Source organism: Bos indicus x Bos taurus, chromosome 16 (genome assembly GCF_003369695.1).
Source record: "Bos indicus x Bos taurus breed Angus x Brahman F1 hybrid chromosome 16, Bos_hybrid_MaternalHap_v2.0, whole genome shotgun sequence".
Lineage (NCBI taxonomy): Eukaryota > Metazoa > Chordata > Mammalia > Artiodactyla > Bovidae > Bos > Bos indicus x Bos taurus.
In genome coordinates, this window is record NC_040091.1 from 2986866 (window position 1) to 3011372 (window position 24507).

Consider the following 24507-nt stretch of genomic DNA (forward strand, 5'->3'; position numbering starts at 1 on the left):
GGTGGGGAGGGTGGGGTGGGAAGTAGAGAATAAGTCAGAGGAACCGCGGCTGACTTTTCAGCACACCACCCCACTGTGCTAAAGGCAGTACATGTGTGAGATAAGGGCAAAATCTGCCATTCTTAGCTAACCCTCTCAGTTAACTCATTGAACTCGTGCTTTATGCCAGGCAGTGAGCTAAGTAAGCATTTTAGCACATGCTGTCTTTTGTTTGATCCTCAAAAAACATGCGGTGGGCATTATTATCTGCATTTTACATATGGAAAACAGAGGGGTGGGGTGACTGAGTTCTCTGGGCTGCCACAGCTAGTGAGGAGAACTGAGATCAGAACCCAAGTCTTATGTTCTTGCCCCCATAGCCAGCTGAGAGGAAGGGAAGTGGAGGCAGAGATCCACCCTTTCATAAGGAGGGAAACCGGAATTCAGACAGATGAAGTTACGCGTCTTCCTGGCCACCAACAAGCATCTTAGCTGGGGCAGGGCAGCTTTAGGACAGGCAACCCACGCCTCTCTCCCCAATCTCCTGGACCCTGGCAGTGTGCTGGGACATGATGGGACATCCTTTGGAAGGAAGCTGGGGGGAAAGTACTTGGAGAGAGAAAACAAGAGGGAAGGGAAAGGAGGGAGGAGGTCTAGAGAGTGAAGGAGCTTAAGTGTGCATAGACTGCACACCTTGGCGCAGAGCCGTGCCATGGGGGAAGCTCATTGTCAGAGCTCCCAGCCACCCTTTGCTTCGTCCCTCTTCCCCACCAGGTGCCCCCTGCCCCGTGACCACCAACCCATGCCACCCTGGGACCAGATGTCCACTGACGCTCCTGTGCTTTTCTCCTATCCGAGTGAAACCTGCTCCGGAAGACAGCCTGATGTATTCTCTGATGCTGTGGGGCAAACGCCTGATAACTGCTCAGGGTTCCCCTTCCTCCTGGAGGACAAGCCTCAGGGAATCAAAGCCTGAAGAGGAAGAAATGTCAGACTCCTGGAAAGGAAAGGAATTTGGGAGCAACAGGGCCCACCTGCGACAGAAGAGGCTCTGTATGGCACTTGTTTGCAAAGTCACCGCATGTGTGTATAACCATGGGCAAACGTCCTGCTGCTGCTGCTGCTGCTGCTAAGTTGCTTCAGTCGTGTCCGACTCGGTGCCACCCCAGAGATGGCAGCCCACCAGGCTCCCCCGTCCCTGGGATTCTCCAGGCAAGAACCCTGGAGTGGGTTGCCATTTCCTTCTGCAATGCATGAAAGTGAAAAGTGAAAGGGAAGTCGCTCAGTCGTGTCCGGCTCTTAGTGACCCCATGGACTGCAGCCCACCAGGCTCTTCCATCCATGGGATTTTCCAGGCAAGAGTGCTGGAGTGGGGTGCCATTGCCTTCTCCTGCAAATGTCCTAGATGCTGGCAAAGAGAGAGGGGTCCTGGGATCTGTGCTTTGAGCATGCCTTCCTCTCCATCTTTCAAATCTCAGCTGGAAGTCCATTTCCACTGTGAAGCCTTGTCTGATCCCTCCCCACTCTCTGAACGGTTGAGAGAGTGTTTGGAGGCCCCTCTCAGGCCCCTGAAGCCTCAAAGCACTTTGCTTGTGCCCTGCATCTTGAATCCTTCAAGTCTTTTTGTTTTATTAAATTGTGAGTTCCTCAAGGGCCCAGACAGTGTGTGATTTCCCCGTGTTTCTCCTACGGCTCTTCCCCGAGGGCCTCGCACAGTCAGGACTCAAGTCTGATAGGACAGATTAATAGACAGCAGTATGCCACACACATTTCCCCACACGAGGGGCAAGGACTGGGATTCTGACAGCAGAAGCTGACACTCCAGCTGACTCCTGAAGGCTGAGCGGCGTGGGGCATTTATTTATATCAGACCATCAGCAACCACCATTGCGAGCCTGTTACTAGCTCTGCAGTGGCTGCACCAGGAGAAGGGGCGGGCCGCCCCAGGGCATTCAGTCGGCTCTCCAAGCTGCAGCAGCCTGAGACACTTCAGTGCCCCCCTGCCCCAGCTACCCTGGGCGTCACAGGAGGTGACTCTGGGTGAGACCTGATGGCTGTAGCTCTCTGGCCTCCTCAGAGCCTCTTCAGTGATGATTTGAAATCGCTGGCGTTCTAATCAAAGTGGAGTTATGATATAATAATCCTTTTAAAAGACAGTTTTATTGATATATAATTCACATACCGTATGATATAATCATTCTTGTTCCTAATATTATGGCATCTTTCTCTCCTTGTAAGTCTGAAAATTCCCATTTGTCCTGTCAATAGTCCCGAGAAGTACACCTAAAGGTCTTTATTTCTCTTGTAAAAAATATAAGCATCTTCATAGCCATGTGCTCATGCTGTAGTCCCAAAGCACTCTTCCTGTTCCCCACGTCATCTGCTCCAGCCAGCTTTATCCCACTGTTTCTCTGAGATGCTCGGAGGGAGAAGGGCTGCCTTCCTCCAATTTCTAGATAGCACAAGTGAGGTTCACGGCCCAGGGCTCTGTGTGTCTCCCAAAACCTCCTCCAGGACCCCATCACTTCATGTTCATACTCCTCTTTTTCCCAGTCTCCCTTCTCCCCAACAGAGCTGGTGGAAATAAATGCTTAGCTTTTACTGCTGCAGTGTATTACAATGTGAAATAAACACGGATGCCCCATCTACCCTGACAACATAATTCATTTACTGCAAAGGGATATAATAAAAGTCTGTTTATTACAGCAATTAACAGAGCAGCATTTGCCGGCATGCTTTTCCGAGGCAACCAGGAAAGTGCTTACTCCAGGTGCATAGATTGTGGAAACCATGCATCTTGAGCCAAAATGAAACCCATTAGAGGCTAGGTGAATGGGTCCCAGCCACCCTAGAAAAATTAGCCATCCAGGAGTCAGTTCACCTCAGTGCGAGAGTATGACACAATACGATTGTACTTTACTGGGTTAAGACCTGGGACTTGTCTCCAGGAGCATGATCTTAAGGACATGCAAGAAATGCTCACTCTGAACCCAACTACCCCAGCTGGAGGGCTCAAATCTCACTGGCCTTCAAAGCGTATCAGTGGGGAAGCTTAGCACCATTGGCTCTCAGGGGTACCTTGCCACGGGAGTGGGTGGGGCGTAGGGAGAGAATCAGAGGCTGGGCCAGGGAGGAGAGGCTAAAAAAGCTTTTCATTAAACCCAGCCTTCAAGAGCATCATCAACAAGTTTAAGACTTCAAGCCTCTGGAGAGAGACAGCTGTTGAGGGGTTAGAGGGAGGGAAGGCGACAAACCCAGACTAGAGAATATATGCTAACAGGCTTTGGGCATGAAGACTGGACAAAGGTATGATGCCCAGTTGGCCCAGTTCTTTGGTGGAGGGGCAGAGGAAAGGGAGGAACCGTTAGGTTCCCTAGTGATGTCCAGTACATCTGATTGCTAACTAACCAAACTTAGCTCTCCAGCCCCTTTCAGGGGGCCAGGGGTTGGCTTGTATCAACAGGACATTCTTCAGAACCAGCTCTGGTTTTCCCAAGAAGGGCAGCAACCCCAGTGTGTGGGAAAAACTCATTGCAAGCAGCAGCTCTTCCTTTTTCTCTGGAGCAGCCTCTCAGGGAGACCATGGGGAGTTTTGATCTCACTGAAAACATAAAACTGAGTGCGTAAGCCAGCCAGAAAACAAAGGCTCGCAGGTGCAGAGGAAAACTGCTGTCAGGCAGTCCCCCTGGCTGAGGGTGGCCCAGCGGGCTTTTGTCCCGCCATTCCGCTTTCCCCTGCCAGGCCTCTGGGAGAAGGTGCTGCAGTGAAGGATGAGGGCAGAAGCCCGCCTGGCCTCTCTCTGGAACAGAGAGTCAGAGCTTTGAGCGGCATGAACAATGGGATAAAAATAGCAGCGTTGCCATGGCAACGAAGGCTGGGAGAGTCCTGAGGATCTCTGGGTCCTGCCATCTCCCCCTCCAGCCTGCCTCCCACCTCTCGGGTGGAACTCAGGGATGGGCAGAGGGAAAAGGGAAGGCTGCCCAAGGGGAGGGAGACAGAGAGTCACACACTAGAAAACCCCTGAGCTCTAGAGCCTGAGGTTTCCGCCAGAGCCTGGACTGCCCAGTTTGGGGGCTCTTGGATTTTTAAATTTCTTCCTCAGTATAATAAGTCCAGGGTAGCCCCCATACTGCACCCTCCTGGTGGACGGTCCTGACCTTCTGGGCTCCCCTGTGAACAGCCAAGGTTACTTTTAAGTCTTCACGGTCTGTGGTTCTGATCCCAGGCAGGACTGGCCACAGCAGCCAGCGCAGCGCGCACTGAGGGGGTAGAGGGTTAACGCCCCTGTTTCTTCGTTCAGTGCCTTGGCCTTAGGGAACTGTGTGTCTGGAGCAGGGTGAGGGCAGGACCACTCCCTCTTGCTCTTGCTTCTGTGTCTGAGGGGTTGAGTTTGCTCTTTGGAACAGATTCTGGTTCTTGGTTCTGGTGGTGGTGTCAGCTTCATCACCTGCTGGATACAGCGGCCACCTTCACAGTGAACATCACGCTTTCTGGACCAGCATGCCAAGGAGTCCACCAGACCCAGCAGCCTGAGATTTCCTTCTCTGGTGAAAGCCCATCTTCATGGCTATAAACCAAGTGTCTGTCTGCAAAAGTTCAAGCCACTGCTGGGCACATCTGATATAATGTACGCCTTCCTATGAGGTAGGGAGGAAATGGATCTGGTCACCACCTTTCTTGGAGGCCCGGAGAGCGGAAGCGGGCTGCCGAGGTCAGGAGTTAGCCGTGCGGAGCGTGGGGAGATGCGGGCCACAGCTCTCCATCCAAGGACAGTCAGCGCCCCATCCCAGAGCGCTGGGCAAAATGCACGTTCAAGTCTGTAGACAGCAGATTGCAGCCTGAGGCACTTCCCCTTGCAGAAGGCAAGGTAATAACGTGGGCCGGGTCAGTCAGCTTGGAGATGGGGCTCACCAGCAGCTGTGCAAGGGGTTGCGTAAAGTGCGGCAGGGAGCAGACCCTTGAGACCCATCTGCAAGGTGTGTGTGTGTGTGAGAGAACGTGCACGGAAGTGGCACTCGGGATGGCCCCGACAGGGCCTGGAATTGGAGTCCTGGCTACAGGAAGGAGACAGAACTGCAGGGTGTCCTGGCTTTGAGCTGGGGGCCGGGGCGGGCGGGATTCTAGCAAAGGCTCTGGGTGCCTTGGCTTTTCCTCAGTCCTCCCACCTTTTCTTAGATCCACCTTATCACTCCCATCCCCCGTCCCCATATTTGCTACATGGACAAAGCACTCCAGTGGGGGCACAGGAAATCTGCCAGTGCTCTGGTTCCACAGCCCCGGGCCCCACTGACCTCCCAGACCCACAGAACCCTGGAGTCTGGAGGGAACTTAGAGGACATTAGTGCAGTTCTCTCTTTACAGTTGAGGAAACGGAGTCCCAGAAACACAGCATAATTAGCCTAAGGCCAGACCACTGTCCGTGACCAAGCAGGGCTGGAGCCCAGGAGTCCTGGTTCCCAGCTCGATGTTCTTTGCATCCCACTGTGCTCACTTGTACATACTGCACTTAAATTACTGCTTTTTTCCTCAAAACAGAATAATCTCCCTGTACTGTCCCATTGACTCATATGCTCCGGAGAAGGAAATGACATTCTAAAAAAAAAAAAAAAAAGACCTGAGACAAGAAAAAAGACCCCTGGGGGCCCTCCGGCCAGGGTCCCAGACAACAGTCAAGTCATGGGAGACTCAAGCACCCTTCACGTCTCTTTATCCTGCCGCTCAACAGCCCACATGGAGGGGAAGTGCGCCTGGGGAGGTCTCCCTTTGACAGACGGGGATACTAAGGTTTCCCACGTGTCCACAAGGACTCATGCCACGCGGCAAGGCCAGGAGGCCCGACCCCTCCTCAGAACCATCACCTCCTCAAGGTGGGGTCTGGGAGAGAACGCTGGACTGGAGGGAATTGGAAACGGGGAGGACACAAGTACCACCTGATCTCTGGGAAGGAGACTTAGGGCAGGAAGCAAGGCGACAGACCCCGCCCCCCTCCACACACACACACACACACACACACACACACAAGGAACAGGAGGAAGAAGGGCCTGGGCTCCAAGTCCGCTGACCCCCCTCCCCCGACTCCCTTCCCCACCACACACACACAAGGAACAGGAGGAAGAGCCTGGGCTCCAAGTCCGCTGCCCGGGGAGCGTGGTCTGTGGATGCCGGGGCTGCTTCTGCCTTGTGGGGTGAAACCCGTGCCCTGGGCTCACCTTCGAGACTCTGAGAGGAGTGAAGTCCCCGTTTCCCTGAGATCGAAACTAAGGGACAGTAGACGGTGGGGTAAGCTGCCAGGAAGCTGCCGCCGCCTCCTACTCAGCTGTTGGGTTGCCTCAACCTCAGCGTGGGACGGAAAAGGGGCCAAGGCTTGGAGGCGAGGCCAAGGGCAGCTGTCTGCAGGCACAGCTGGGCCGTGACCTTGGGACCTTTCCATGTTTCCAGAGCGGGGGCTCAAGGTATCCAGTATCCCTCCAGAGCCAAGGGAGTTCCCCTGGGGGAAGCAGCTCTCCCCAAACCGGCTCACGGCCAAACCCCTGCAGCTGAAATCCCTGCCGGGCCTGAGAGCAGAGAAGCTCTCGTTCACCACCCCTCCCGCGTGTTCCCCACTCTCCTGACCTTTCCTCCAGGTCAACCCGTGTGGTCAGGACAGGACACCCAACACCTCGGTCTCTAGGGATACAATTTCATCCTCCGCCACAGAAGTGACTTCGCTGGGGCTGCAGCCTCGCAGGCAACTGCCAGAGCTGTCTCCAGCCACCCGGAGGGCTCTGTGGCCTCATACCAGGACCCTGGGAAGCTTTTGCCTCATCTGAGGCCGCTACTGTTCAGGAGGCCGAAGAACCAGGGAGGTTTTCTTCTGTCCCTTGCGACCCCAGTGGCCATTATTACTCCTTCCTCGAGGGAAGGATTTGTTTATAATTATCTGGATGTAAAAGGAAATAACAGATTGTAGAGGGCTGGGGCTCGGCGGTGAGGGCAAAGGAGGGTGCTGGAGGCTGGGAGGAAAGAGATCTTAAGCTGTGCTCTGGCCTTGCAAAGAGGACCTGGAATCCACCACATCTGCTCAAAGCTCAGGAAATGCCCCTGAGCGTGGGGCTGGCGGGACAAAGGCTGCCAGGATGGCACAGGCCCTTGCTTCCAGAAGAAACAGCAGGTCTCCTGCCCTCCCCCACTACCCAGAGATGGGCACATTCCAAGCAGAGGGTGCACAGCCCCTTCTGTGCTGACCCTGACCTCCTCTACCCAGGTCACTTGTAATGTGTCAGCAAGGCTATTTTGTCCCTGGATGCAGAGTGTGTTCCTGGGCTGAGTTGTTCCAGTGACGAAGTAGACGGCAGACTCGCTCAAGACGCAGAATCTGCTTAGCGTGCCTCAGCTGTTGGCTTCGCTGTGTGTGACCCTCTAGCACCTGAGAAGTCCAGACACAGTGACAGAAGGCCAGGTTTCATCAAAACGAGAGGACAGAGGAAGGCAGGCAGAGAAGGAAGGAAACGGATTTTCCTTTGCTTCCCGCCTCCTGGAAACAGGCTGGGAGTGGGGATAGATTCTGACCCTGAAGATAGGATTAGGGGACACGTCCAGGAGGGTATCAGAGTGTCCCCTAAAGGCACCACATGCAAGCATTCCCCGCTATGGCTTCTGAGAAGACAAGGAAGGGACAGGTGAGTGAGGCGAGAAGACGGGAGAGCAAAGGAGGGGCTCGGTTTAGTGCAGGAAAGGGGTCCCTCGGTCTGGGCCCGGAGGGCAGTCCCTGAGGAGGCCCCGCCACATCTGAGCTGCCGTTGAGGAGGCCCAGTGGAGGCGAGTGAGGCCAGGCTGGGCGGAGGTGAGCTGGAGGGAAGGCTGCACTCCATGGTGGAGGAGAGTGGGGCAGAGGACAGGCGGCCCGCTGAGCTGAGGACAGACGTCTGTCTCTGTCCCTCCATGTCCCTGTCCCTCTACCGCGCTCAGGGGGCCTCCCTGCGGCAGGGCCCAGCGGGACGCCGGGAGGGTATGGAGGGCAGGGGACTCAGCTCCTGGCCGCACTCCCGCAGAGGTGGCTCCAGGCTCACGTCCTGAGATCCCAGGGCAGACTCCATCCTAGGCTAGGAGGGGTCTGCCTCACGCTTCCACCTGCTTGAGGCTTCCCCGGGGTCAAAGCTGCTGGAGTTTCTCTGGCAGAGAGGCCGGTTTCCTACTTTGCAGCAGCTCTCCTGGCCCCAGGCAGTATGTCCCTCATGGGAGTGGTTGCTCTGGGCAGAAGCCTCCAGGGCAGGAAGATGCTTCACTCTTGGGGCCTCCCTGGGGCTTCTCTGACTCTGGAAGGCCCACAGCAGATCCTGGGCTTCCCCTGGTGTGACCGGGGTCTCTCTTCAGGGAGCTCTTGGGACTGGAAACTCAGGGGCAGGAGGCCAGGCCACACGGAGGAGGCTGCTGTCTACAGGTGAGATGGGGTCAGGGGTCACCTGAGAAGAGCCCCGGTCAGAGGGAGGCTTCCTGCTCCAAGCCTCAGCCAGGGGCAGGGGCTGAAGAAGGGCCCCCGGTTCCGCTCACACTGCTGTTTCCCGCTGCTTGTGAGCTTCCTCCTTCTTCCTCTTCATCTTGCAGAAACCGTGGAGGCCACAGAAGCAAGCGAAAGTGAACTGGGGCATGCCCTGGGCCAGGCCGGGGACTACTCACCAGAGATCTGCAGGGAAAGGCAGAGGAGGAAGGGGGTGGGAGAGAGGCAGGAGAGAGAAGCAAGCTGGGGTTCACCCCGGGGACCCCCAAGGCTGCAGAGGCCCCGTGGGGCCTCTCCCGGCGCTGAGGGTGGGGCCAGTCACCAAATGGCGGTCTCTGACAGCTCCTCGCGTCCTGGTCTCTGTGGAGCTGAGTCCCGCCTCAGACTGGAGCCGGGCGAGCCCAGGGAGAGGGGGCCCTGGCTGCAGCTGCCTCCTCGTCGCCGCCCACCCTCGGCCTCCCCATCCCCGCACCTGCGGCTGCCTCGTCCCCGCACACCTGCGGCTGGGGGCAGGCAGCATGCCAGCTCAGAGTGAGCTCTGCGCTGTGCCACCGCGGGCATCGGGCGTCCACCGGGTCCTCGGGACCACACAGTCTCGCGATCCAAGGGCGGCCTTCGGGGGCCTTGAGGGCAGCCCCTCAGCCAGCACCACCCGACACCTGGCACTGAGTCTCGGATTCCCTGCGCCCCTCACAGCCCTGATTTGTCTGAGGCCCTTTGGGAAACCTATGGGGCACAAGAGGCACTTCCCCTGACCAGCCCGAGTCCACACCCCCCTCAGCAGAGAGCAGACAGTTATTTCAGCACCCTGGGCTATTTTATTGAGCACTAGGCAGGGCAGAGGGGTGGGGGTAAGAACATGGGGTAAGGACAGGGCTTCTTCCCTGGTGCAAAAGTCTCAGCCTGAAGTACAGGCTGAGGCTGGATCTACCCCACTGTACCCCTATTCCGGCTGACACGACCCTTGTCACAGGAGGCAGGGGCCCCTCTGGGGTTGGGAGGGGTCATGGCTCCTCAAGGCCAGCTCTCAGTCTGTGAAAGTACCCCCTTCTCCAAACAACAAGGCCTCCCTGGCCGCGGCCACCCGCAGACGCCTCTAGCTCGCTTCTCTGCCCTTCCTCTGGCCCTGGAAGAGCAGAAGGGACAAAGGAAAGCCCCCTGCATGGAAGTCAGGCCCACACACCGGGCCTGCTGTGATCACTTCTCTTTTTGCAAGGAGCACCAAGGACAGCCCAGATACTGCGAGGAAGCGGCTGAGAACAAGCAGGCCCGCGTCCCTGCCTCGGCCCCTCCAGCTGTAGACAGAGCCCGGGATGGCCAGCCCTGAGTGCTGGGCGCCCGGACTGTCTCCATCATCTTTGAGGAACCTGGCAGGGCCCAGGTGGTGGCTCTCCGGAGAGTTCCACGGGTCCTGCCAACCTTGCTCCTCTGAACAAACTTCCTTCACGCTTCTCCGGGCAGAGCGGAGTGCCCAGCTGGCTGGCAGGTCCTCCCTAAGCGCAGCACCCACAGCGGACTGGGTCCTATCGGGATTCTCTCCTCCCTCCTGCGCTCAGGATCCCGGTAATGCGGATAATGACTGTAATGAATAGGTGCGGCGCATTTCCAATGGCCAGCTGGGTGGGCAGGAAGCCCAGCTTGAGTCAGCATGGGTAGGTAGACTGGTTATTTAATCACCCGCTTTCCAGCACCAGCCACACACCCACTCTTCTGGAGTATATATAGAGAGCAGAACACAATCTCCAGGATATATATAGACGGAGCCGAGACACAACTACTATATCTATCTCCAGATTCCTCCCGTGACAAACCTAGAGAGACACAGGGATCTTAATGGGGGCTTCGACGGCCTGGGTTCTATTCCTGGCTATGACGCTGGCGTGTGTATCACCCTAAGCACGTGAGTGTGCCTCTCTGGGCCTTCATTTCCTCATTTCAGTGTTCCAGGAGATTAATCAAGGTTTAACAAATTAGACCCCAAAGCTAAGGGGCTGAAAGGGAATCCCAGCCTGATCAGGAAGAGGGCGAGAGTCGGGGTTCCTTGTAACCAGTAATTGTTAATGCACACACTTTCTTTGCTGCAGGATGTGGAGTGTATCACGGGTACTATGGACAAAGTTCAGGAGAAAGTATAGGGGAGGAAGCAGCAGGCGCAACAACTTGATCTGGGGAAGGAATTCACAACGGAAACAAGTCGGGAAGTACCTTTGACCGTGGCTCCCTCACCTCCACCCTCACAGTCTCTGGTCCCAGTGTTCAGAGATCCTTTTCCATCCCCACCCTACTTCCCTTCCAGTGCCTGCTTTCTTCAAAACAGCAAAATGCACACAACCACCCCAGCCCCAACACGCACTCCTAGCTAGGCCTGTGACTGTGCCTCCCAGGGGTCCTTTGGGGAAGATGAGAACAAGCTGAATTTTCTGCGCCCTGTAAGCAAGGTGGGGGATGGGGGAAGGAACCAGGACCTACACGTTAGAGAAAGCAGGGTTAAAAAAGCCACTCAGAGCTGAGCGAAGGGCTGCAACCTGGCTCTCCAGGTGTGGATCTGGGGACCGCCTCCCTGGGAAAGCCAGGTCCTTGTTTCTAAAGGTGGAAGGTGTATCGGGGGAGCCTGGTTATTCTGCTCAGGGCTTTGACCGGAAGTGCCTGGCTGGCCTGCCATTCTCTCCTAGGGCATGCAGGGTCTTCACTCCAAGCCCTTTCAGCAGCAAGTCCCTGGGCATCCCCGGTGCCCACTCAGTGTCTGGCCTGCTGAGAGCCCCTTTCCTCCTCCCTGAGTCCCTCTGCCCCACCAGCAGGAACCTGGGTGCCCTCTGTGCCCCTTCCTTCTTCTCTTCACAGTAGCTGGAGGGCTCTCCGGAGAAGCCAGACCTTGAAGAACCTCCTCTTCCTGTTTCTAGGGGGAAAGGGTCTGAACGTTTGAAATGAATGGAGTCTGAGAGTCGCAATGACGCCGGCAGCGGGGTGGGCATTCCCCGCTCATGTGTGTGATGGAAACTTCCCTTCCCACTCTGCAGCCTTCCCCTCCAGCCTCAATTCCCCTGCCCAGGAGGGGCACGGAGTTGAAAAACAGCTCCCAAAACTCAGAATAGGAAGGAAAGGGACGTGAACACTGGACAGATGCCTGCTCTCCCATGCTAGGCTGCATCTGACTGCAAGCTGTTGGCCTTGGTTTCCTTCCCATCCTCCTCCCTGGCTGGACCCCAGCTCAGGTCCAAGATGGTCTGGGGTACCGGGCAGACCCATACCAGTCAGATTCTCTGCCAGTCATCTTTGTGGGGGCTAAGCAGAAGCGCTGCCCACCCCCAGATCATCATCTCCAGCCAGGAGTGTCCCCGCCTCCCTGCCGACCCCTTCCCAAGCCCTCACCCCCCTTCACTCCGAGAGGACCATGCAGACACCCTACACGGTCTTCCAATTCCAGCACCTTCAGCAGAAACGGGGCAGTGGGTCAGAGAGGGCTTGAATGGTGGAAGAACCAGAGGTAGATGGGAGCCAGAGCTGGCCAGAGACTAAGACTAGGAGAAAGCCAGGGTTCCAGCGGGCAGACCACAAATTCTTAGGTGTCTCAAATTTTGGTAATGTCCTTCACCAAGGTGGGCGGGAGTGGGGGTTGGAAGGACAGGAACATATTTACAAGTGTTGAGACAAGCCTGGAATTCTCTGACAGGCTAAAAAGGGATATATCCCTCCCCCAACTCCCCACCCCCTCACGCCCCCCACCTCCTGAAGCAGGGTAGCTTCCAGCAAGGCACTCCCTTCTGCACTCTGCCCCAGCCCCACCCCAGGTAAAGGGCAGAAGGGGAATGACCCTGAGAGGAGGGGTGCCCTCAGCCTCCAGAGTACTTCCGAGCGCCGCCCCCCACCCCCTGCCCCTCCCCAGCTCCCCTCAGCACCGCGTCTTTGTAATTAAAATATGGATTCACCTTCCCTCCCCGCGCCATTCATCACAGGGAAGCAGCTGCGGCTTAGCAGACCGGATTTGGGGGATTAGATCGGCACGGAGCAGACACACCAGGAGAGAGAATTAAAGGGGAGTGAACTGGGATTTCTCTCCACCTCCTCCCCTCTGCCTCTCCCTCCTGCCACCCCAGAGCCTCACACCCCACCTCTTCCCCCTGAGTCTGGCCTCTGTAGGTTTCTGGGAACTGTAGTCTCCAGCCTGTGTTGATAAACAAGGCAGGCCAAGGGTGGGTGGTGGCACAAACTACAGATCCCAGGCCTTCTTCCCAGAGTTGGCAGCAGCAGAGCTGGGCACCAGCCTCCTGTCTCGGAGAAGTTCAGGTCTCCTTGGAGATTAACTCCTTCTTGGCCTGCTTGAGACCACGTTCCAGCCTCTGGCTCACTGAGCGCCTGGAATCTGAAGCCAAGGTCCCCTCTGCCTTTGCTGACTCGCCCAGGGCAGCCCCCACCCTTGTATCTTGCTTGCCCGCTTGCTTACAGAGATGGAGGGGAAACTCCATCAAGCTTTCAAAACTACAAGGGCAGCCCCTCATTTACCAGTAGTTCTGGGGAACTTGGGGGCCTTAGGAGCTCAAGTGGTCAAAACACTAACAGTCTTGAAATGTCTTTATGCCCTAGCTTCCAGGGTCTTCCAGGCCTGCTTGTCTGAGGGTGGCCCACCCCCAGGGTCATCACAAGAGTGACTGGGGTCATCAGCATGACATGGTGACATGGGCCCCCAGATGTCAAACCTTAACGCCACCCCCTTCTAAAGATGGGACAGAGACTTTTTTCCGATAGTCTTTGCATTCAGAAAGCAGAGTTTTAGAAGTCCAACTCCATTTCCACTAAAAACGGGACAAATATGGCCAGAGAGATTCACTTGAATCTCAGCAGCATTAAGCACGGGCCCACTCTCCCAAGGGAGGCCTTATGCTGGGTAGCTCTGAAGACTGTGAAAAAGACTTAGATTGCTCAGAATATTTTAGGTTTCAGCAGTCTGCAGGCAGAGGACTGGATAGATGCAGACTTCTGATCTGCACGTCGTCCGGGAGAGGGCAGGAGGCCAGCTCGCCTATTCAGTTCAGTTCAACGATTATGTGAAATATTTAACTGCCTATCTCTTCCAGGCCTGCCCCACTGGCAGGGGCCAAGAGACAAAGAAGAGAAAGGAGCTGCAGTTTTGTAAACCCAGAAGCACCCAGCCCCAGGCTCTGCAAGGGGGGACTCTCCGGTGAGTGGTGGGCTTGCTCCTGAGCCCGTTAGTGGCTTCGACCCCTCCCTCCTGCTCTCCCGGTTCAGGATTTATTCAGCAAACATTTACCCAGCAACCCCTGCTGAGAGTCTGCCTTGCTGGAGCGTCAGAGAGGGATAGTAATCCTTGAAGGGGTCATCTGTCCCCTTCTTCCCAGGCCCAGCCCAGTGTCCGGGGCCTTCCTGGCAAATTGGGCAACAGGATTCCTGGGAGAGACTCAGCTTAGGCAGGAAGGGGACACTGCTCCAACCTCTGTTAATCTAGGAGACGGGGAGCTAGAGGGAGCAAATCAGGTGCCTGGATGTCCTGGAGGAAGAGCACCACAGACTCATGGGAGGGGGGCGGAGGAAGGAGATGCCGGCCCCCGCCCCCACCCCCACCCCCTGCCCCGATCTCTGGCCAAGGGAGCTCAGGGGGAAAGTGGGGAGCCCTGGCAAATCCTCATCCCGGTTCCTGCACCGTCTAAGCTGGGGCAAGAGGGGAAGTGACTGGGATGAGCCCCAGCAAGAACCCAGCTGCCTCGGGCTTTCTCTCGCTTCTCCCATTGTTTTCATTTCCCCCCTCACTTCTGATGGAAAAGGAAAACCTGGATGATTAGAGCTGCACCTGGGGGCCACTTGTGCCTGGTGAGGAGAGGCCCGGTGTGAGGCAGCGCTTTCCCATGCCCTCGGCCGTGGGCTCTCCCGGCACCCAGGATGACATGGCAAGAGCATCTATTTGAATCCCAGCCCCGCCCCTTTCCAACCACACAAACTTGGGCCAGTTCCTTAGCACCCTGTGCCTTGGATTTCCCAGAAGTAAAATGGGATAATAACAGTATCCTTTTCATGGGGTTGTTTCGAGGATTAAATGAGTTAGTCCAGGTAAGTTAGAATCATGCGTGGTACATGGCAGGTAAATGCTGGCCGGGGAAATTAAGGGCTCTGAGACATTATAAGTAGCTTGCCTTCTGATTCTCAATACCAAACAGATGACCCTCTGATCCTTCAGTGGTCTTAGACAGACCGGGGGCTGGAAGAGGGACCGAGGAGAAGGTGGTTCCTCTGCTCTCTAGCCAGTATTTCCATCTGTTGGCGTCTTTCAGGATGGAGTCAGGCAGGTTAAACACAAAAGCAGAAAGAGCCCTGGGGAGCCCGGCAAGAGGGATGACAGGCAGGAGGGTGGACGGAGAGCAGGCGCCATCCAGAGACCCAGAAGGAGGCGGTAAGCGCCTGGACTGGGCAGGAGCCCAGGGCTGGGCACCAACTCACAGCCTTCCCAGCTTCATTCTGTTGCCTGAGCTCTCTCAGTTCAGCCCCTGAGAAGTCCTGAGGTCTCTCTCACACAGAAAAAGGCTGAGGATCCCGAGCTGACAGGAGGCGTCAGCAAGGCCAAGAAGCAGAGGCCAGAGTGCTGTGTGGCCCAGCACCCCGACTCCAGCCCCCGCCACCCGCCGATCCCTGAGAGCACAACAGGCCTCAGGAACTTGGCAAAGGGAGAGGCACCGGCCCAGAGACCCCTGCACCCCTGTGCACCCCTGCACCTCTGTGCTGAGGGAGCCTCCCTGGGGAATCCCTCGTCCAGCCTCTTCTTATCAGAGTGAGAGACCGAGTCCAGAGAGGGGAAGTGACTTGGCTAAGGTCACACAGCCTCCCGATCCCAGGTTACCAGACCCCCCACATGCAGAGCCCCCTCGCAGAGCCCCCTCGGTACCTGCTTTGTGGCTGCCCCCAGCCTGGTCCTGGGGGAGACGCAGGTGGTGCGGGAGTAGGTGCGCGCCCCTCACTGTAGCCCATGGCTTTTAGCCCTACATGAGTTTGGAACAGTAATCACATAGGAATGAAAAGCCATAGGCCACAGCAGAGCTGGGGGGAGGGGGCTGTCCAGCGGCAGGAATCTCAAAAGGGAGCTGGGGGTTTCTGGGGAGCGCTCATTCATCTTCCCACAGACCCACCCGCACCGCCATCGCCTCCCTGGATAGGATGTACAAGGGCCCCCCAAGTTACATTCTCTTACCATCCCCCACCACCTGCCGGGGCCTCAGCAGCTTTAAAGCCATCCCAGTAATGAGTTTCCAGTTCTTGCCCTACAAAGGCCCCACACAATGGGTCTCACACTGGGGTATGAGGAGGGGTGGCTTCCTGGCCATAAAGGACCTCCTCAAATGTCCTTAATGAGCCTCCAGCCCCCTGCCCAGGGTCCTTAACTACCTCCTCCTCTAGAGAATAAGGCCGGATATTTCATCGCCACTGCTGCCTGCGCCCAGGACCAGTCCCATACTGGGCTCTCTCCTTACAAAGCTTAACCCTTTCTAGTCCAGCCACCGGAAGCAAAGAGGGCAGAGGAGGGCCTGGGTTTACAGGCGTGAGCAAGTTTCTTAAGCAACCCCAAGGCTGGGGGCCAGCCCACACTTCCTAGACTAGTGCGGGTGGCTAGCAACTGCATCCATTCTTGGGTGGCCCCAGAGTTGGGGAAAGGGATCTGTCTTCAGAGCTCACTGGAGGCAGGGAAAGGCCAGACCTCGAAATCACCGCAGCCGAGGGCAGCTAGCTTTGGAGCCATCCCTGGGCGATGCTGGGGGAGAGGGCTCCTGGTATTCTGCCTCTCTCACTGGAAGGATGTGTGGTTGGCCAGGCACCTCTAGAACTAGGGTGAAGAGCTCAGCTGAGATGAACCAAGGTCTCAGGACCCCAGAAAAGATGCTCTCGAAGCCCAAGTACTGTGTCTTCACTGCCTTTCCCGTGATGGGTCAGTTGTGGGCATGCATCAGCCTTGGAGGGCACAACTGCAGGGAAGCTCCAAGGGGTTCAGATCCTTGAGCTGGCCTTGACCTCGCTCAGGGACCCCCAGCAGGACGGGAAGAGGCCTCAGGACCGGATCCGGCCGGCCCTGTGTCTGCCAGGGAGCAGCAGTACCCCCACGGCAGCCCCCCACCCAGCCTCGGGGCCGACTCACTGGCTCTCTCCTGCAGGACCCCGGCCAGGGTGGCCTCCTCCCGCTAGGCCACCCGCACGCCCCAGCAATCCACACAGTGCACCCCAGCCTTGCCCAAACTTGGGGGCAACCTCTCACCTGAACTTGGGTCATTGGCCCCAACCCCAGAAGCCTTTGGTTTCCCTGCCCTTCCTCTCCCATGGGGCCCCAAACCCCAGGCTCGGGACCTGTAAACACCTGTGGGCGCCAAGTGGCATGCCCGCAGCCCCCTCCCAAGGGACTCTGGGCCCTGGGCTGGGGTCCAAGGAGCTGCTCACCTGGTGGGCCCAGTGGGGCCCCTTGTCCGAGGCAGTCTCCCTCACATCCCTGCAGAGCCACTTCCTGCCTTCCAGCAGCCACTGACTTTCACTTGCCCCCAGAAGCTCCAGGCCCAGCCCCCGCGGGCAGGCCTGCTCCCTCTGCCCGCCCACCGCGGCCTGCCTAGCGGTGCCCAGCTAAACTTGACTCGTGAGTGGGGACCCAGCCGGCCGCCCCCGCCGGGGCCGGGATGGGGGCAGGACCAGGAGGTCAGGTATTCCTTCAACCCTGACTCGGGCCTGGGTAACAAAGGTCTCATTGAGCTCTCTGGCTGTCTGGTCGGTGAAGCACAAACCTCTTGTATCTGCTTGCTTTTGATCTCACTGCCTCTGAACCAGCCATGTATTACTCACGTCCCCCCGCCGGGCTATTGGTGTGGAGGGGCTGTTTGGTCTCCTCCCTCCCTCTCCACCTCTTTTCTCTCTGTCCTCCCCCTGTTGCTCCCCTCCAGCTTTTTTATGGTTTAATTTTTGGCAGGAGACCTGAGGCGGCTCCCTGGGGGCCCCCTCTCCTGCCTGCCTGCCCCTCCCCGTCTCTGCAGCCCAAGCTCCTCTCTACACTCACCCCTCCTCCCTGGGGCCCCCCACATCCTCTGCCCCAGCACTGCCCAGCGGCCTTCTGTCTCAGAGAGCCTCAGACCGGCTCAGGGCGGGTCCTGCCCTCGGGTTCGCGGGCCACAGCTGGGACCCAGGGTTGGCTTGCCCACTGTGGGCACGGGACAGGCTGAGTCCTGGGCCTGCCAGCCCCAGCCCACCTGGCAAGCCCCTGGTAAGCTCTGGAGGTGGGCAGCCCCTCTCCACTGGTGTTTCTGGGGCCAGAGGATTGGAGGGAGGGGGAGGGGAAAGAACAGGTATCAAGTCTCAGGTACTGGCCTGTCCAGAGCTCCTTGGAATGTGCAGGAAGGGAAGGAGGTCCCAGGCCTCACCTGCTTTTCTGCTTCCTCCAGGCTTGAGAACCTGCTTTCTGCTGAAAGACCACCACTTGCTGAGAACCCCAGGGATTCACCCTCAAGCTAGGGCCACACCCCCTCTATTCCTATCTCCTTTGTGGCTGCCTCTGAACCGTCTGAAGCTCTGTGTGGGAGGGTGAAGACTGGGTAGGGCCCAGGAAACTCAAGGAGAAATACACAGAAACCACCCCACAGGCCAGTGGCCTCCTTTGTCCTGTTCCCCAGGACAGGCCACTCCAGGGAAAAAGACAGTCACCTTTGCGGTCTGAGCTCTCCCCAGAAACGCCAACAGACGCTAGAAACACCAGGGAGCCCTGCGGGTCCCCCACGCCTACACCCGTGGGGGCTTCCCCCACTCCTGGCCCCTGGTATTCCCATTCAGCCAAGCTGAGGATGTGGGAAGCTTCTCCTGCCACGACAGAGGCGCCATCCTTCCTGCTGCTGGCTCCCATCGTCCCTCATGACTCCACACATTCTTGGGCCTCCAGTGAGAAGCCAAGCCTGCCACCGGCCGCCCAGCCCTGCTCCTGTCAGCACAGCCTAGGCCTGGAGGAGGGTGGGGGGGGAAATAAGAGGGAGTGAGTGGAGGAGACAGAACAGAGGAGGGGAGGAGACAGCAATGGGAGAGACAGAACAGAGACACTGAGAGAAACTGAGAAAGAAAAGGAATGACGTAGGAGAAAAAAGAAAAGGAACTCATATTTTATTGAGTGAAAGCTACGTATCATGCAAGTGCCAGGCCCCTGTTAATTATAATCATTTGGTCATGCAAACGCTATCGTTCTTCTTCCCATTTGGTAGAGAAGGAAACTGAGGCTTGCAGAAGCTGGGTGGGCATTCTGCTCTTAGAAAAGAGGGCAGGAGAACGCTGAGAGAGAAAAAAGGAGCAGGCAGGCAAAGGAAGAATGCTGACCATGAGGAAAGTGGAGGGCTGCAGTGGGAAACAGGCAGAACAGGAGGAAGCAGAGAGGGGTGGGGGAGCTGGCTGCTGGCTGATGCCCAGCTCGTGGGAGCAGACCTGAGGTATTCCTGACCTCCTGCCCTTCCCCCCAGGGCCATCTGACTGACCAAGCGCAGACACCCTGAGGTGTGCCATCCCCTTGCCAGTAATGAGTCCCCTGATGCCCACTCATGGGGCAGAACAGATGTCCGGAAGCCTGGAGACTGAAGCCTGTCTCACAGGGGAACAGGCCACAGCAGCTCCCTTGCTGGGAGACCCCAGTTTCACCATTCCCTTCAAGAGCACACAGCAACACTTAGCCTCAGCCCGCACTGGGGCCCTGGGGCTGGAGACGGTTCCAGCTGAACTGAAAGCAAGGGGTGTGGGATGCAGACTGGGCTCAGCCAGAGAAACGAGAAGGAAACTAGAACTCCAGCGGGGCCAGTGTGCTGCCAGCGAAAGCCAGACACGGTGCAGAACCACTTCTCAAGCTAGGTGCAAGGCAGGCACTCAGAACCAACACGCTGGTGGGGAAGGAATATTTGCACCTGGAAGTAAGTTAGAGCAAAACTTACTTCCCATCAATTCCAAGACACTGAACCCACACCAGAGCTGACTTCTCCTAACTTTTCATAGACTTTTGTACTTTGGGGGGGAGCGGTTTGGATCCAAGCAGCCTTGCCTCTTCGCCCATGGTGGGACATTAGGAAGTCTGATGGAGGTACTGAACGGCAGGCGGTCACTCCCGCGTGAAGAGTTCACTGGAAACACATTCACCATGAGGATGTTGGCTGAATGGTGTCGGTACGGATTTGTTGAATGAAGGAAGAAGTTTGGAAGCAAGGGCAAGAGATCTAGGTAGTCCCATGGTTCAGGCGTGGTGTGTGTGTGACGCTCCCTCATGCCTGTATTCTCTGGGGGGAGAGTCCCTGTACTGGAGCAGGTTGTGGGTGGGGAACTCCACCCACCACAAGGGAGGGAGGGTCAAAGTACTTCAGAGAATTTGTAGGGATTTGATTCTACTGCCTCTGTCCCAAACGGACCTCCAGATTTGGAGCTGCAATTGGACTGCTGCAGTCCCGAACCAGAACTGACCCACATGGACCTGGCAGTCTCCTGTGCCTTACCCTCCAGACCTGAGCCAGCCCAGCTGCATGCTTGCTACTAGAGCAGCATGGCCATCCTATTATTACCCCAGCTTTCCCCATGGCTCAAATTTCCTGTTTCCCAGCTCCGTCTCTACTTCAAAGTGTGACCAGCTCGGTTCCCACTTAGTCACTGACTTGGGAGCCCCTGCCCAAGGGTTGGGGGGGAGGGGGGTGCTGCTCCACTGAGCAAGAAAGCAGAGAGGTCAGGCACGAACTTTCTTTTTCCCAAAGGCTTCCTCTAGTAGTCTCAGGAGCCCCAGTTCTGAGCCTTCTTGGGCAAAGACAGGAAGCTTCCCGCCTGGTGGCAGGGTCCCTGGGCTCTCAGGCAAGGAGAAGCCAGACCTGGTGACAGCCTCAGGCGACAAAAGCACAGTGAAATTAGGGAAGTAGAGAATACAGGCAGAAGCTGGGGGGCAGGGGGTGGTCCCTACAGGCTTGACACCTCTGGCCCCTGCATCTGATCTCTAATAATCTCCAGGGCTGGGCTTGTCAGAGACAGAACGCTGTTAAAGAAAAATACAATAACAGGTCATTGGCAAATTCATAGGCACATCGACCTGAGCAGTTGGTGAACATCAAAAGGTTCCAGGGCCTTGCCCAGGCCCTATTCCCCCCCGACTCCTTTCTTTCCACGCCTTCCTCAACTCACATAAGGCAACGGTGGCTCCTAAAGAACCTAAAGAACAACATGGCTAGGCTCTTCCAAACCGCAGTGGACCACCTCTCAGAGAAGGAGGCAGGCAGAGAGAAAGGATGGGAGAAGGTTTAGCACATGTGCACCAAGCTCAGAAGAGGGGACAGGCGCCGTGCTGGGTGCAGGGAGACGTCGTTCGCAAGGTCACGGCCGAGCAGGCAGTCCAGTGGCGAGACAGGCCCAGGTGTGTGTGCGCACGACTGCATTCAGCCCCACAGCCCTACCCTGCTCCTCCCCACCCCCCAGAGTCCTCACGCTCCCTTTGGGGGTTAAACTGAACTTGACCCTTCCCCCCAGTTGAGGGTGGGTCCTGCCTCGTCATACCTTCAGGAGAGTGGCCTCAGCTGGACATTCTCTGTGTGTGTTCAGGTGTATGGGCACGGTGAGCTGTTCTGAGTCTCAGAGGGTGCCCAGCACCACCTGGAGGAAGTTCTGCCGGGTGTGGTGTGTGTGTGTGTGTGTGCGTGTGTGTGTGTGTGTGAGGGAGCTCCTCCTCTCTCTCCTGTGACAGGCCCCGTGGGGTGATGGGAAGGTGGAAATGAGTGACAGACACAGAAGCTGTTCCCAGCCCCAAGCTCCAGCTGTGTCCTCCTGGAGGCTGGAAACAGGGTTTGCAGGCCACCAAAAGCTCCCCAAGGGGGCTTCTTAAAGGACAATCATTTCGGAGTTCTCTGGTCCTGGGGCTCCGGTCTCAGACTCAAAAGAGCCAAATTTCTCTCTAAAGTCAGCTTCTTAGAGGCTTGCTTATGTTAGGCTAAGTTGTTCACCGGCAGATGAAGATACATTGAAAAACCACCAGGAAAAAGTAAATTCAAACCTGAAGAAGAATCTGTTAACGAGGGTTGAGAGGAGAAGAGCAGGATACTAGAGCTTTCGAAAGAGGGCTATGGAATGTCCGTCAGGAAGGGAGGATTCTCCCTCCGGCCCCCAGGCGCCCTCTCCTGACCAGTTCGGCAGAGGCCGGGGCTGGGGGCCAGCCGGGTTCCAGGAGCACCCCATCGCGGGCCCTCTCTCAGGAAAGGGAGCCGCTCTCCCCTGCGTCGCGGCCTCCCCAGGCCCCACCCAGGCCGGCGTTCCTGCTCCTCTCGGGATGCGAGGTTGAGGACCCAGGCAGGAAAAGGATCCAGGGCCAAGAGTTGGTTTTGCCCAAGGAAATGGCCTCTCCAGCCTACCGAGCTGGCTCTTGAGGACTTCTGCCCCACAGTTCCAGACACCTCTGCTTTTCCTGTCTTAGCGCCAAACAAATGCACCGGGGTCACGAAGTCCTGATCCTGGGCTTGCTCACAGCCCCTTCCGCCATCCTACCCTACAGCGAGGGGAAAGCAAAGCGCGGAGGCACCCGGGTCTCTCCCAGCCGGGAGAGGGAGACTCGGCTCCCTCCAGAACCGGGGCTCCAGCTCCCTCTCACACTCCCCACTGAATCCCACCAGGAGCAAAATCCTTTAAAGGGAACAAAGACAATGCGGGCGGAGCGGGGGGCTTCCCTTCCGCGGACCCGGGGCGGCAGGTTGACGCAGCCCGGGGCTGGTCAGCGCCGGCTTTCAGGTGAGTGCCTGAGCCCGCAACCTGGGGTCCGCCCAAAGCTCAAGAAGCCCTCATCGCTCAGCCAACCCCCCCGCCGCCACCCCCGGCCAAGAAGAGGGTCCTCCTCAGCCTCTTGGCCCTGAACCCGGCCCAGGGGTTTGCAGCACTTTCTGCCTATTTGTTTTCGCTCAGTACTCACAGTTCGGATGCTAAGCCGTGTCCTCTCTCGCACTCACTTCCTTTGTCTCTTGCTCTCTCTCCCCCTCCTATCTCTCTCTCTCTCTTCACTCCTTGTCTTATTCTCTGCTGTAGCTTCCAGTGGAGAAAAATAATTATTCTTCTCAATGGGTTCGCACGGGGCGCACGCACACACGAGCGCGCGCATACACACACACACACACACACACTCACACCGCCGTGGAACCCAATCAATGCACAAATCTTCGGGGTCCCTTTAACCTCTGCGGATGCTCCGGGAGTTAATTATGAAGCCTATTCCGGCGCAGCATAAATATGCATTAAGGTATGAAATGACAACCGATGCGCTGAACTTCGGGGAATTGGCATTTAGACACACTTAGTCTCGCCGCCTCCCATGCCCTCCGCAACCCCACCAGCAGCCCCCGCAGCCGCGCCCCTTCCCCGGGCTCGCAGGGGCCATCGTGAGCTCCCACCCCCGGGCGGGGAGGCCCAGTGGCGGCGGCGGCGCCGCGCTCAAAGCCCAGAGACACCCCCCAGGTGCGCCCCCTGCGGTCAGGGCAGATCCTCTGCAGGAGGTTCCACTCCCCCAATACCCGCAGGCCGGGCCCAGGCCGGCGCGCCCCTTCTCCCCCGCGCAGCGCTCGTCTGTGAACAAACTCCGAGCTCAGTCCTTCGAGAAGCCGGCGAGAGCGGGACGGCTACCTGCTCGCTCGCCCGAGTTCCGCGCAGAGTGAGAAAGACCCGGCACGCGGTGCAATTCCCCTCCCTGCCAGGCCGCCCGGCGCCCTCGGGCCCCGCCGCCCCCGGCCGGCCCCGACCCGCACACGCAGGCATGCGTTTTCACACGCGCGCGCATATCGGCACGCACACACTCGCGCACAGGCACTCCCGCGCGCGCTCACACTCAGGGTTATAACAAAGGAAGAGGGGGCAGCGCTGCCTTACTTTTTCCTGTCTCTTCTCCTCTCTGGGGCAGCCCCCCAGCCCCGGGGCCGGCGCGCCGGGCCCCCCACCCTGCCCTCCGCGCCCTACGACCACAGCCGGCGGCCGGCATTCCGGGGCGGCGGGTCCGCAACTTCGCGCCCGGGCGCCAGCGCCTCGCAGCCCGGCGGGCGGGAGACAAAAGCTGCGGCGCCGCCGGAGGCCGCGCGGCCAAGGTGTGCTCGCTAATTGTCAGGAAATGTGTGTGTGCGCGCCGGGCGCCGGCGGGGGCGGGGAGGGGGCGGCCGGCGGGGGCGGGCGGGGAGGAGAGGACCCCCCTCCCGGCCCCCGCCACTCGCCAGCGCCCGGCACCCGGACCGGGATTAGAGAATAAATTATCTGCTCTCTTTTCATTGGGCTGCGGCCGAGGACGCCGTCGGCTGCGCGGCGCTGGGCGCTCGCCTGGCTCTTTGCATTCACCGCACAGCCCCGGCTCGCCTCGCGTCGTGGGGCCCGAGAGCCTGGGCCTTGGCTCCAGCCGCCGGAGGACACTGGGCGCCTTGGCGCGCCGCCCTTCCCCCGCCGCCCGGCCCGAGCCACCCGCTTCTCATCCCAGCTCTGGCTGATGCTTCAGGGACTGAGGGACGGGGTGGGGACGGGGGAAAGCCCAGAGGGCGGCGGTCTCAGTCACCCCCATCTCGCACCCCGCCCCAGCTCTTTCCACCTCCCCCGCCAGAAGGAGACCGGCGAGGGCAGCCGGGGTCGGTCCCCTGAGCCAGGCCCATCCCAGTGAGAGACGGGGCTTCGAGAGCCCTCGGATAGGATCCCTCCGGGGACCAGGGCTCCTCCCTCGGGGCCATCTCCTGCCCTCCACACCGCAGCAGTAACAGCGGGGAGATGGCACTCAGGCTCTCTGCTCTCTCCTCTCTCCAGCCCCATCAGCTCCCACCTAATCCCGTCCCCCATTTCCTGGGCCCACCTGATAAGACTGCTCCTTAACTGTCTGCAAAGGAAATGCCCTGCGGTTAGAGCAGCTCCTTGCAAGGAATTACCTCCTTTATTCCTTCAGCAAGCAATCGGTGTGCAGGAACACCCCTGTGCCGTGATGCCGGCTGGGCACCAGGAATATCAAGGGAGAAGATTCAGATGAGACAGTCGTGTTAAAAAAATAGAACTCCAACTGTGTGAGAAGTGCTATAACAAGGTAG

The 24507-nt window shown here is 58.0% G+C and overlaps 1 long non-coding RNA gene across 1 annotated transcript; it reads right to left on the minus strand.

The window, feature by feature from the left end:
• Positions 1–2120: 2120 nt before the first annotated feature.
• On the minus strand, positions 2121–22694 carry LOC113906313. The gene is made up of 2 exons (XR_003514841.1): positions 22377–22694; positions 2121–8641 (listed from the first exon to the last, which is right to left on the minus strand). It is a non-coding gene; the product is annotated as an uncharacterized LOC113906313 (long non-coding RNA).
• Positions 22695–24507: the final 1813 nt, after the last annotated feature.